Source organism: Urocitellus parryii, chromosome 1 (assembly GCF_045843805.1).
Source record: "Urocitellus parryii isolate mUroPar1 chromosome 1, mUroPar1.hap1, whole genome shotgun sequence".
In the NCBI taxonomy this organism is placed as follows: Eukaryota; Metazoa; Chordata; class Mammalia; order Rodentia; family Sciuridae; genus Urocitellus; species Urocitellus parryii.
Window position 1 is genome coordinate 207,170,148 of NC_135531.1, and position 11,188 is coordinate 207,181,335.

The following is an 11,188-nucleotide window of genomic DNA, read 5'->3' on the forward strand; positions in this document are numbered from 1 at the left end:
CACACCTGGAAATTGGGTGGCAAGTGCACCTTAAAGGCTGGATTTCTTTTGCCCCTCCTGTGTTGGGCTGGTCTAGGGCTCAGAATTCTGACCTTCTCTCCAAAGCTGGGAGTAATTTGGCTCTCAGGGCAGCCCAGGATAGGCTGGTCAACATAGAAGTCTGGTTAAGAGCCCAAAGAAGTGGGGGAACAAGACCCATCCCAGGGAGGGCAATGCCGGGAATAGGGAGGGAGAGGGTGGAGAAAGAGGCGGCAACCAGGCAGAAACCCAAATCTCTTTTATTGGGGGGAATGGGCCTCAGGGATGGGCCTGGGGCCCTCACTGCCCAGCTTGTTCATTGGCGCTGCCTCCTGAGTCCTGAGGCTTCATAACATCCGGAAGCTCGGGTGGGCTAGAGAAGGGCTGGATGCGCAGGGCCTCAAAGGCATCATCTGCCCTGAAGGCCAGCCCCACTGTGGCTGGGGCCTGTGGCCGTGCTGTCTGGCTGGTGAAGCCACATTCGCCCAGAGTTTTGCCGTCATCGAGGAGCTGGTCATCCTTATAGAGCCGCTGCTCGTCGGGCGGTCGCTTGAGGATGCCCTCGACGATGCGCTTCAGCTCGAACGCGGAGCTCTACTCCTTGGCGTCCGTGAAAATGGTGGTCTTGTGGCGCCGCATCATGAGGAACACGTCCTGCGGGGGGCGCCCCGCCGCCGCCCCGCGAGCCCCCCACCCCCGCCGCCCCCGGCCCGGCCCCAGTATTTGATATTAAAAACATCACCTTAAGGCAATATTTAGCCACACTGAAGCATATGCTTATCTAATAATCTTTAGTTATCCTAAAATTTACCTCTTTTAGCTTTAAAGGGCATGGTCTAATTTTAATATTAAGCATTTATTCACTATCTGTGTTCATCTCCACTATATCTTCCTGAGAGCCTATTTACTTAATACTTTCAAAACTTAAGAAGATTCATTAAAAAAAAAAAAAAAAAACTATATTGGGGATGATAGTGTAGCTCAATGTTAAAGTAGCATGCCTGAAGCCCTCCATTCAATCTCAGGCATCAAATCCAAAAACTAAAACCAAAAAAAAAAAAAAAAAAAAAAAAAAACCACTGTCTTTATCTCTCAAAAAGTTTCATTCCCCCCAGCCTTTTTTTTTTTTATCCTTTTCCAAAATCACTTTAGTCTTAGTTAACATGAAACATTCCAGTAGAGATGTTACATGGTTTTTTATACCAGGTAGAATTACACCTTTAATTTTGTTTTCCAGGAATTTCCTAAGGATACTGAGAATGAAATAATAACTAGAAAACTGAATTTAAAATTCTAAGATCCTTTTCTTGGGAATAATTGGTTTATACCTTCTAATGCAGCATATTATATTTGTACCTTAGGTTAGTTTTTCTCATATATACTATCTTGTTCTTAATCCCATTAAAGTTTAACTGTTCTTTCTAATCAAAAGAAATTGTCAATTCAAGAAACATTTCAAAGATTTAGGAACCAGTATGGTGGTTCATGCATGTTAGTCCCAGCTACTTGGGAAGCTGGGGCATGAGGATCACTTGAGCCAACAAGTTCAAGGCCACCCTGGGTAACCTAACAAGACCCCCGACTCAAAAAAATAAATAAATAAATCCAAATATTTATATCAAGAATAAGAAATCACTTGTTGCAGGTATTCACCATCTTTTCCACGGTATATTTACATTTTTATAAGATATTTTATAAGTCTGACTTCATCATTGGGGTAAAATGTCTTAAAAGAATTTAAATTGGGGGGCTGGCGTTGTGGCTCAGTGGTAGAGTGCTTGTGTAGCACATGTGAGGCACTGGGTTTGATTTTCAGCACTGCGTAAAAATAAATAAAGATATTGTGACATCTACAACTAAAAATTTCAAGAATTTAAATTTTGTTTGCCCTCAAAAAGTTATATATAATATGAAACAGTACCTCACTAATTTACCAAATACAATGACTCAGGTTTTTTTTTTTTTTTTGTATTACATATACCTGCATTAGTGGATGTACAAACAATTGTGGATTGACAAACACATCTGAACTGTCTTGATGTCCTAAGCCAATTCAGTTCTATCCATAGTCCTCCAGTGGCCTATTGGAAGTTACTGTTGGCTGCTCTTAAGCCATGAAGAATCTGTAAGAACATTTCCTTCCTACCTTAAGAATCTGCTTATTCCACTCTGTGCCTCTGACTCCCAGTTTGTACCTCATTGCCATCATCCTCCTCTCTGTTGTTTCTCTTCTGATTGACACTTCAGTCAGGAACAAGTTCTACACTCATTCTCATTTGTTTAACCCTCTGCTGACTTGTTCCAGCTTTGCCTTAAGGTCTGTTTCAGATTTTACCGAGTAACCTTTTTTTTTGGGGGGGGGGGTACCAGGGATTGAATTCAGGGGCACTGGACCACTGAATCACATCCCCAGCCCTATTTTGTATTTTATTTAGAGCCAGGGTCTCACTGAGTTGTTTAGCACCTCACTTTTTAATGAGGCTGGGTTTGAACTCTCTATCTTTCTGCCTCAAGCTCTTGAGCCGCTGGGATCATAGATATGTGACACTGCTCCAGGCTGAGCAACTAGTTTTGTTACCCCCACAAGTTAATCCAGTCATGGCTCATCAAGCTCTTACTTAAAATTAGAGAGAGAAATTTGGGGAAGTGTATGAATTAGAGAGTAAACAAATACACAGATACTTTTTTCTTCTTTCCAGTATTGGGAATTAAGCACAGGGGCACTCTACCAGCACCAGCCCTTTTTATTGTTTATGTTGAGACAGGGTTTCAATAAATTGCCCAGGGTGACCTTAAACTTCCAATCCTCCTGTATTAGCCTTCTGAGTAGCTGGGATTACTGGTGTGTGCCACCACACCTAGCTGAACAACCATGAAAATAATTTTAAACCATGAAAAGTATTAACAACTTGAGTAGCCAAGAAGTTGGAGGACCAGAAATAGAAAGGGAATCTATATTCTATTTATTTATTTGGGGGTACTGGGGATTGAACTCAGGGGCACTTGACCACTGAGCCACATCCCCAGCCCTATTTTGTATTTTATTTAGAGACAGGGTCTCACTGAGTTGCTTAGCACCTCACTAAGTTGCTGAGGCTGGCTTTGAATTTGTAATCCTCCTGTCTCAGCCTCTGGAGCCTCTGGGATTATAGGCATTTGCCACCACGCCCAGCTTGGAATCTATAATTATGATGTGTGCAGTTTGATTAAAAAAAAAAAGAATAAGGAAGTCTTAATCATCACGTGGTCAAAATGATAAAGGGGCAGGTCAAACTTACTATAGGTTTCCTTCCTAGAGATACTAGTACACTACTATAGGAAAAGATAGGGTCAAAGATTGAAAGGAGGTTTTCTTGGCGGGTATTTTACTATTTCTGTTTATCAATATATTAGATAAAGCTGGGTAATTGAAAAAGCTTAATAATAAATAAATTTAAACATGAGTTTGAAACTAAAATGGAGGTGCCATAAATAGGAACTAAAACTGTTGAACCACATGAAAAAGCAAATTTAGCATTGAATCTCCCTCTACCCTTTAAGGGATTTAAGATTTCTTTTTTTTAAGTAGAGAAAACATTTTGAAATAACAAGAATAACTTTTCTATAAAATCATCTTCTAAAAACTTTGTAAATACTTTTATGGTTCTATTTATATGGCATTTCAACAAGACTATAATGACTCTAGTAAGGTATTATCAGAGCAGTAAATAATATTAGGGCCTGCTGTCTATAAACAAGTCAAATGATGATGTCTCTAACTTCAGATAGTTAAGAAAGAAAATAATCAGTTTCTTAACTAACACACACAAATATGACATTCTTTTTCAAAATAGTCACATTATTTCATTTGCTTATCAGAAAAAGTAAAATATAAGCATCACAATATTTATTTAAAAAATAAGCAGCACATAAGCTATAATCAAAGAGTAATGATATACCTTTTAACTAAATATAATATAAATTGGGGAGATTTCTTTGTAGTTTGTAAGGGGTTCCTTTAAAATAATGAGCATAACTTCATAATTAATATAAATGATATAGTGAACAGTAAACTTGGGACATTTTTTAAAATTCAGGCCGATAGAGTCCTAAAGTTAAGCACTTTCAAAGAACATTAAATCAATGTGCAGATGAAACATACATAATGAATTGTTAGGAGAAAATACAGGACAGTATTCTTAACAAACATCCCTATGGTATATGTCAGAGCAAAACTTTAGATGCTGAAAATAAATGTCACATGAAATCAAATTGCCATGTTCGTCTAACTACCCCGTATGGAAATCTTAATCTACTACCAATTATAATTTTAGGACTAACCTTTAGTCATAAGACATTTTTTATAACTCCACTTAATCAAAATGAGAACAACCTTTGCCTCCCAAACTCAGCACACTAGCAGAATCCAGTCCCTTATTAGAGAAATGGGAAAATGAAAACCTAAGTGTGCCAAATGAATGACTTTACCACTTGAACACTCAACACATATGTTCCCTGTTCTTGCTCTATTAGAAAGTAAAATGTTCATGATCTTTGTATTCATAAAGGAATCCGGGGTTTTAAGTAGAAAATATATCTCTTCTTTAGCTAGTCCTCAAATATCTTTTTATTTTTTAATTTTTATTTTTTTATGGTACTGGGGATTGAACCCAGAGGTGTTTTACCACTGAGCAACATCCCTGGCCCTTTTAATTAATTTTTTTATTTTGCAACAGGGTCACTAAGTTGCTTAGGGTCTCACTAAGTTGCTTAGGGCTGCATCTGGCCTTATGCAAACTTGTGATCCTCCTGCCTCAGCCTCTGGAGTTTCTGGGATTACAGGTGTTCACCCCTATGCTCCATCTCCAATACTTTAAAAAAAATTATATTGATTAATCTAACTATAGTACAAATCAAGCTGAAATATTAAGTCAGAGCTAGAGAAAGGGTAGTTTCTAAATACTCCACTGTAATCCTGTGGTTGTTAATGTTTTTAGTTATAACATTTATGAGGGTGTTAATGCTTGTTACATATTAACCTTTCAAGTAAGACTCATGTAGCTGAATAAAAGAAAGCTGAGATGGTTTTCAAATTTCTTCATTTTATTTTGGCAAGGCTGGGGAGTCAAATCCAGGACCAGTGCATGCCAAGCAAATGTTCTACCATTAAACTGTATCTCCAGCCATTCAATCTTTTATAAGCAAAGATTCAAGTGACATACTAGACAATGAAGACAAAGTGTTTAGATATTTGTCATGAATTGTCTTAAAGTTCTTAAGACACACAAGGATAGGGGAACACAGAAGAGAATAAAGTTTTGATTGTTTTAATGACACAGTCATCTATAGAGAATTCCAAATCACTGAAAACAATGTGACTTAAAAGACTTTGAAGCCATAATTCTATGCAAATTTATACAGGTATACAATAAACAGACACTTTTGTCTGTGTCATCCTTCCTACAACTCAAAGGAAAGATGAAAAAAGATCTCAAAAGTTGTGTAGGAGTGACTATGACCAGAAGGAAATGCAAGTACAGGCTCTAGCTGAAAAGTAGAGGCCAAGACACAATTCTAGACATGTATTTAGTATACAAGGAAAGACCCCAGAAAGACCCATCAAAAAGCAAAGGACCAGCAAGAGGAGAGGAGGAGGTTGTCAAGCTGTTAAAAAACAAGTCAGTAAGAATATGCCAGATTATGAAAAACTATGCTGTGAATGGATAATTATGAATGTGATGCATTCCACTATTGTCATGTATGAAATAAATAAATTTTTAAAAAATTGAAAAAAAGGAATGCCAGAGGCTCATGGCTGGTTAATAACTGAAGGTTTACACACAGAGATGAACACTGAGGAAGATAGGAACAATGTAAACAGTGTATAATGAGGTTGCCAATCTCAGGAAATTGACAATCTAGGGCTGGGGTATGGTTCAGTTGGTAGAATGCTTGCCTCACATACACAAGGCCCTGGGTTCAATTCTCAGCACCACCAAAAAAAAAAAAAAAATTGACAATCTATATTATAGAAAGGTAAATACTAAAATAGGACAATAATTCAAATGGTGTTGCAAAGCCATGTATGATTAATTAACTACAAAATTACTAGAGAAAATTTCAAAGTAGAGAGGAACTTTTGAGCTCAATTTTGATGGATGAGAAGAGTTCAAAGAGGTAAAATATACAAGGACTAAAATATGAAATTGATAAAGGGAAGGGGTTAGAAATATATCTGGTACATTATGGAAAAGTCATTAAAACAACTTTCAGGGTTTATTAATCATGTTTTTAATTTTCTATATTTTATGATGCTTTGATATCTCAGTGCCTTACAGATACAGGCGAAGAACTGCCCTTCCCAGGGGTAGCTAATTCCTAGAGATAGCAAACAACTTGCCTATGAGCATGCCTTTGATATGCAAACCAATCAATCCCAAGTCCATAGCCCATCTTCCTTTTTTATCTAGGTCTTGCAGTTCAGGACACAATTCCCTTGCCCTAAATCACTCCAGGGTCAGGTTCTGGACCACCAGAGACTATCCCTTTAACCCAGAGTCAGGCAACGTTCTTCAATCCATCCAATCCTAAAACTGCTTTACTCCTTACTCTATCTCACCCATTGATTCCTGTGAAAATCAAAATAAAGTCTGTGTCCATGGGTTCCTCTAGCTTTTTGGAAGCTGCCTGATTGACTCTCCAGGTTCTGCATGTGGCTTTGCATGGAGCTGAGAACTCACTACCTCTCCTTTTGAGCTGTGAGTCATTACCTTTTTTTTTCCCTTTAATACAGGGTCGCACTTGTTTCCCAGGCTGGTCTGACGTGAGGTCAAGTGATTCTCCTTTCTCAGCCTCCTGAGAGATTGCGACTATAGGTGCATGCTATCATAACCAGCACAAACTGTCTTTTCAGTGGCAGTCATTTCCTGATTTGTTGGCCTTATTATACCTGAATAAAAACAAAAATCCCAGGCTGTCTTTATTTGTTTGAATCAAAACAATAATAGGAATGCAGCTGTCTTCTTTTAAGCTAGATAAAAAAGAGATTTGCAAAAATGTAAAAGATGACACTCTTTTCAAGAAGTTTGATTTTTAATTTTTATTTTTCAGAGTTAGGGATTGAACTCAGGGCCTTGTACATGCTGGGTAAGCACTCTCCCATTGAGCTATGTCCCCAGACCTCTACATTTGTTTAATTTAGAAAATGTTTATTTTTCATAAAAATTATTGCTCATAACATAATATGTTCATTGTCTTTCAAAGGAATTGGATCAATATGTAAATCTTTTCAACATTTCTCGATTTTAATTTCAAATTTTCTTAAGAACTGGGCTGAGGATGTAGCACAGTAGTAAAGCACTTGCCTAGCATGAAGCTTTGGGTTTGGTCCCCAGCACTGCTAAAAACACACACACACACACACACACACACACACACACACACTCACACACTCAAACAAACAACAACAAAAACTTAAGGACAAAAGGAGTTCCTGAAACCAAAAGTTTGAGAACTGCTGGTGTAAAAGACTAGCAGCAGATAAAACTGCAAAAGTCAATGAAGAGTCAAGCTATAAAACAACTTGTATTGCAGGCTAAAACAGGAATTTTATCTTGGAAGTAACAACGTTTTGAGATGATGAAGAGAATTCCTTATGAAGAAAACTAATTGTTATGTATGTAGGATCATCTGAAAGGGTTATATGTATCTGTTCAGTATGTTTTGATGGAGGAGGAAGAAGTAGTACCCAAGGCAGAAGAACCAGGCAGGAAGCTAATGGACTATAGACATAGGTAGTCAAGGTTTGAATGAGGAGTATAGTAAGAAAATAAAATAAAAGCCAAAATTTGCTAAAATTTATTGAGTGTTAGCTATGCACCAGACACTATGCGAAGCATTTTGTATTGCTTATCTCTTTTTCTCAAGTCTAATAGTTAATTTTTTTTATACACTGCATTTTAAAGATGAGAATACTTTTTTTTTTAAATACAAAGAGACTAATGGAAGATAACAAATAAGCCATGCAGGTGAGATTTGAATCTATTCAGTCTAACTGAGAGAGCCTGAACAGAAGAGTTAGTACACTGTAAAGTGAAAAATCACACAAGGCACTGGTGAGTGTGACAGATTGCTTCCCTCTCCTCCTTGTCCTCCTTCACTGGACAGTGCATCCATCCTCAGCCATGGTGTATACTGGCTGTTACTGGCTCACGGTGGCACACTTTGAAGCTGGAGGTTGTCACCCTGGCTGTAGGAGGTGATTAGGAACACGGGTGGTGCCTCATGACCGATACTGTTCAGGTATAGAGTGGCTCAATTCTCCTGTGTCCCGGGGATGGAAAACCTCTGTGTTCAGTGCTCACACTTGGGCCATGCTTCCATGCTCCCATGCAGGCCTCCTCAGGCTGAGCCATCTTGAAACTACATCTCTTGAAACTGCATCCTAGATTTGCTCCCTCCTTTGCCTGCACTCCTTAAGCATATTGGGAAAGCATTCTTTCTCTCAATAAACCAATTAGAATCCTTACCTTGGGCTTTGCTTCTAGGAACCCAACTCACACATTATACTTTTTGAATTCCAGTCTTTTTGTGGGTCTGTATGGTTCACTCTGAGATGGATCTATAATGTGGTCCTCATTAACTTGACTTTTTGGCATCCAGATATTTTGAGAAACATTAATATTAAGAGCTGACATCAGGGTTTTAAATTAATTCCAAATCACAACTCCAATTAAACTTTAGTACTTTTCCCCTAATCAACCTATTTTGGGTACTCTATCTTCCATTAGTAGAACAAAATTGAGGGTAGGAATCTCCAAATTTTACTTATCTTTTTATCCCTTTAGCATCTAGCACAGTGTTCTGTACTTAGGAGAAATACTGTAAATGTATTAAATAAAAAGAAATAACCATCTGGTGCAGTGGCATGTGCATCATTCCCACTGCTGGGAAGGCTGAGGCGGGAGGATCACAAGTTTGAGGCCAGCTTGGGCAACTTAACAAGACCCTGTCTCAAAATAAAAAATAAAAATGGATGGGAATGCAACTCAGTGGCAGAGTGCCCCTGGATTCAATCTCAATCCTACTACCAAAACAAAATAAAAAAAAAAACTGAATTTGTTAAATCATTTTACTATGATTTTTTTTAAACACCTTCTTTCTTAAGAGTAGTTTTAGGTTCATGGGAAAATTGAGTAGAAGGTTAACAGGTTTTCTATATTCTCCTGTCCTCACATATTCAACCTCCCCACTACCAACATTTCTCACCAGAGGGATACAATTTGTTGCAATCAGTAATTGACACATTATTACCAAAGTACATGGTTAGAGTTCATTCTGTGTTGTACAATTCAGACAAATATACAATGGCATAAATCCATCATATACTATACTCTTTTTTAAAAAAAAATTACTTTTTAGTTGTAGTTGGACACAATACCCTTATTTTATTTATTTATCTTAATATGGTGCTGAGGATTGAATGCAGGACCTTGCACGTGCTAGGTGAGCACTCTTACCACTGAGCCACAACCCCAGCCCTATACTATACTCTTGTAAAGTATTATGCAGGATATTTTCAGTGCCCTAAACTTTTTTGTGTTCTATCCATTTAACTGCTGACAACCATGGATTTTTTTGTGTGTGTGTCTATAGTTTTTTTTTTTTTGTCTTTTCTAGAATGTCATATAATGAAAATGATATTGTCTGCAAATTTTTCACATGGGATTTTTTTTTTTTTACATAGCAATATGCATTGAAGTTTTCATCATGTCTTGGTGACTTGATTTCTTTATTTCTTTATGCTGTGATCTCTGAACTGAAGAACACCCTCCTGAGACTAATACAGTCATTGTCTTTTATGTGCATAAGACTCACTGAGGGAGCTTGATAAAAAAAAAAAATGCAGGCTCAAAGGTCTCATCCCTTCTATCCTCCCTACCCTGGATTTTACTAGTGTAGGACAGAGATAAGGTTAGGAATATGCATCTGTAGCAAAACCACTGAAGATGTTAATGCATGAGGGCATTGGGAGACATTTTAGAATTTACTTAAGCATGACAAGAGCCCATCTGTTTAAAAACACAAAAAGACTTGAGATCTAAAAGGCACAGCCTTCTCACACAATCATGAATATTATCTCCCTGCCCATTACTATCATTACAAGAAGTACAGGCCAATTTAAGCATCTTAGAACCTTTTCAGACTTTTCAAGTTTTACTGAGATTACTTTGTTAGTAAACATTGGAACAATGAAAAACATAATGTTTCCGACAGGTTTGGTATTTAAGTATCTGACATCCTATATCGTCTATCATTAGGTGTCTTCCAACATGCTATTAGTGCTCCTCAGGGCCTTAGTTATCCCAGTTATACACAGTAACCACAGTGATTTGTACAGCCTTTGGGCAATTCGCCTTTCCATGCTTCAAATAAAAAAATACAGCCAGGAATGCTTTTGATGTGTCCCTGAGGTAAATGACCTCTGCCACCTAGAAAGCACTATTTGAGTGATGACTGCTCTGGGAATTTGTTGCTGCAACATAGTAAATGATGGTGGTGATCATGAAAAAAAAAATAGAACATTCTGTACCATCTCAGAAGTGCTTGTTCTCCATGTTGGAAATCAGTAATTTATAAGAATCTCTACTGAGAGGGACATCTGAAAGGCTTATGACAGAATCATCCCCAGTTTATTCATAATCATTTCTGTCTTTAGGAACAACACTAAAAAGACTCTGAATAGGTTAACTCCATTGTAGCATAGCCCCAATAATGGGGAAAATCTCTTTCATCCTCTCATCAACAAACTGTAATGGGCATGTTTTAACTCACATCAATTGTCACTAAATTTTAAGTATCTATTTGACTATTGTTTCTTCTTAAAATAAGTCTCTGAAAAGACATAGAAAGTTTCTCAGGGTGAAAGATTAAGGTCCTAACAGACTGAAATTCCCTCAGATAATTTTTTTTAACAATGTAACTTTGTTTTGATATATTTTTAGTGGTTAGTGGACCTTTATTTTCTTTATATGTAGTGCTGAGAATTGAACCCAGTACCTAACACATGCTAAGCAAGCACTCTACCACTGAGCCACAACCCCAGCCCCTCCCTCAGTCAAAATCTTAAAACTAATTATCTGAGAGCCTTGGTGAGTAAACAAATGACAACAAATTTTGGAAAGAGTACTTA

General features: G+C 37.6%; 1 pseudogene; it reads right to left on the minus strand.

The window, feature by feature from the left end:
- Positions 1 to 261: 261 nt before the first annotated feature.
- On the minus strand, positions 262 to 2,218 carry LOC144251942 (elongin-B-like; annotated as a pseudogene).
- Positions 2,219 to 11,188: the final 8,970 nt, after the last annotated feature.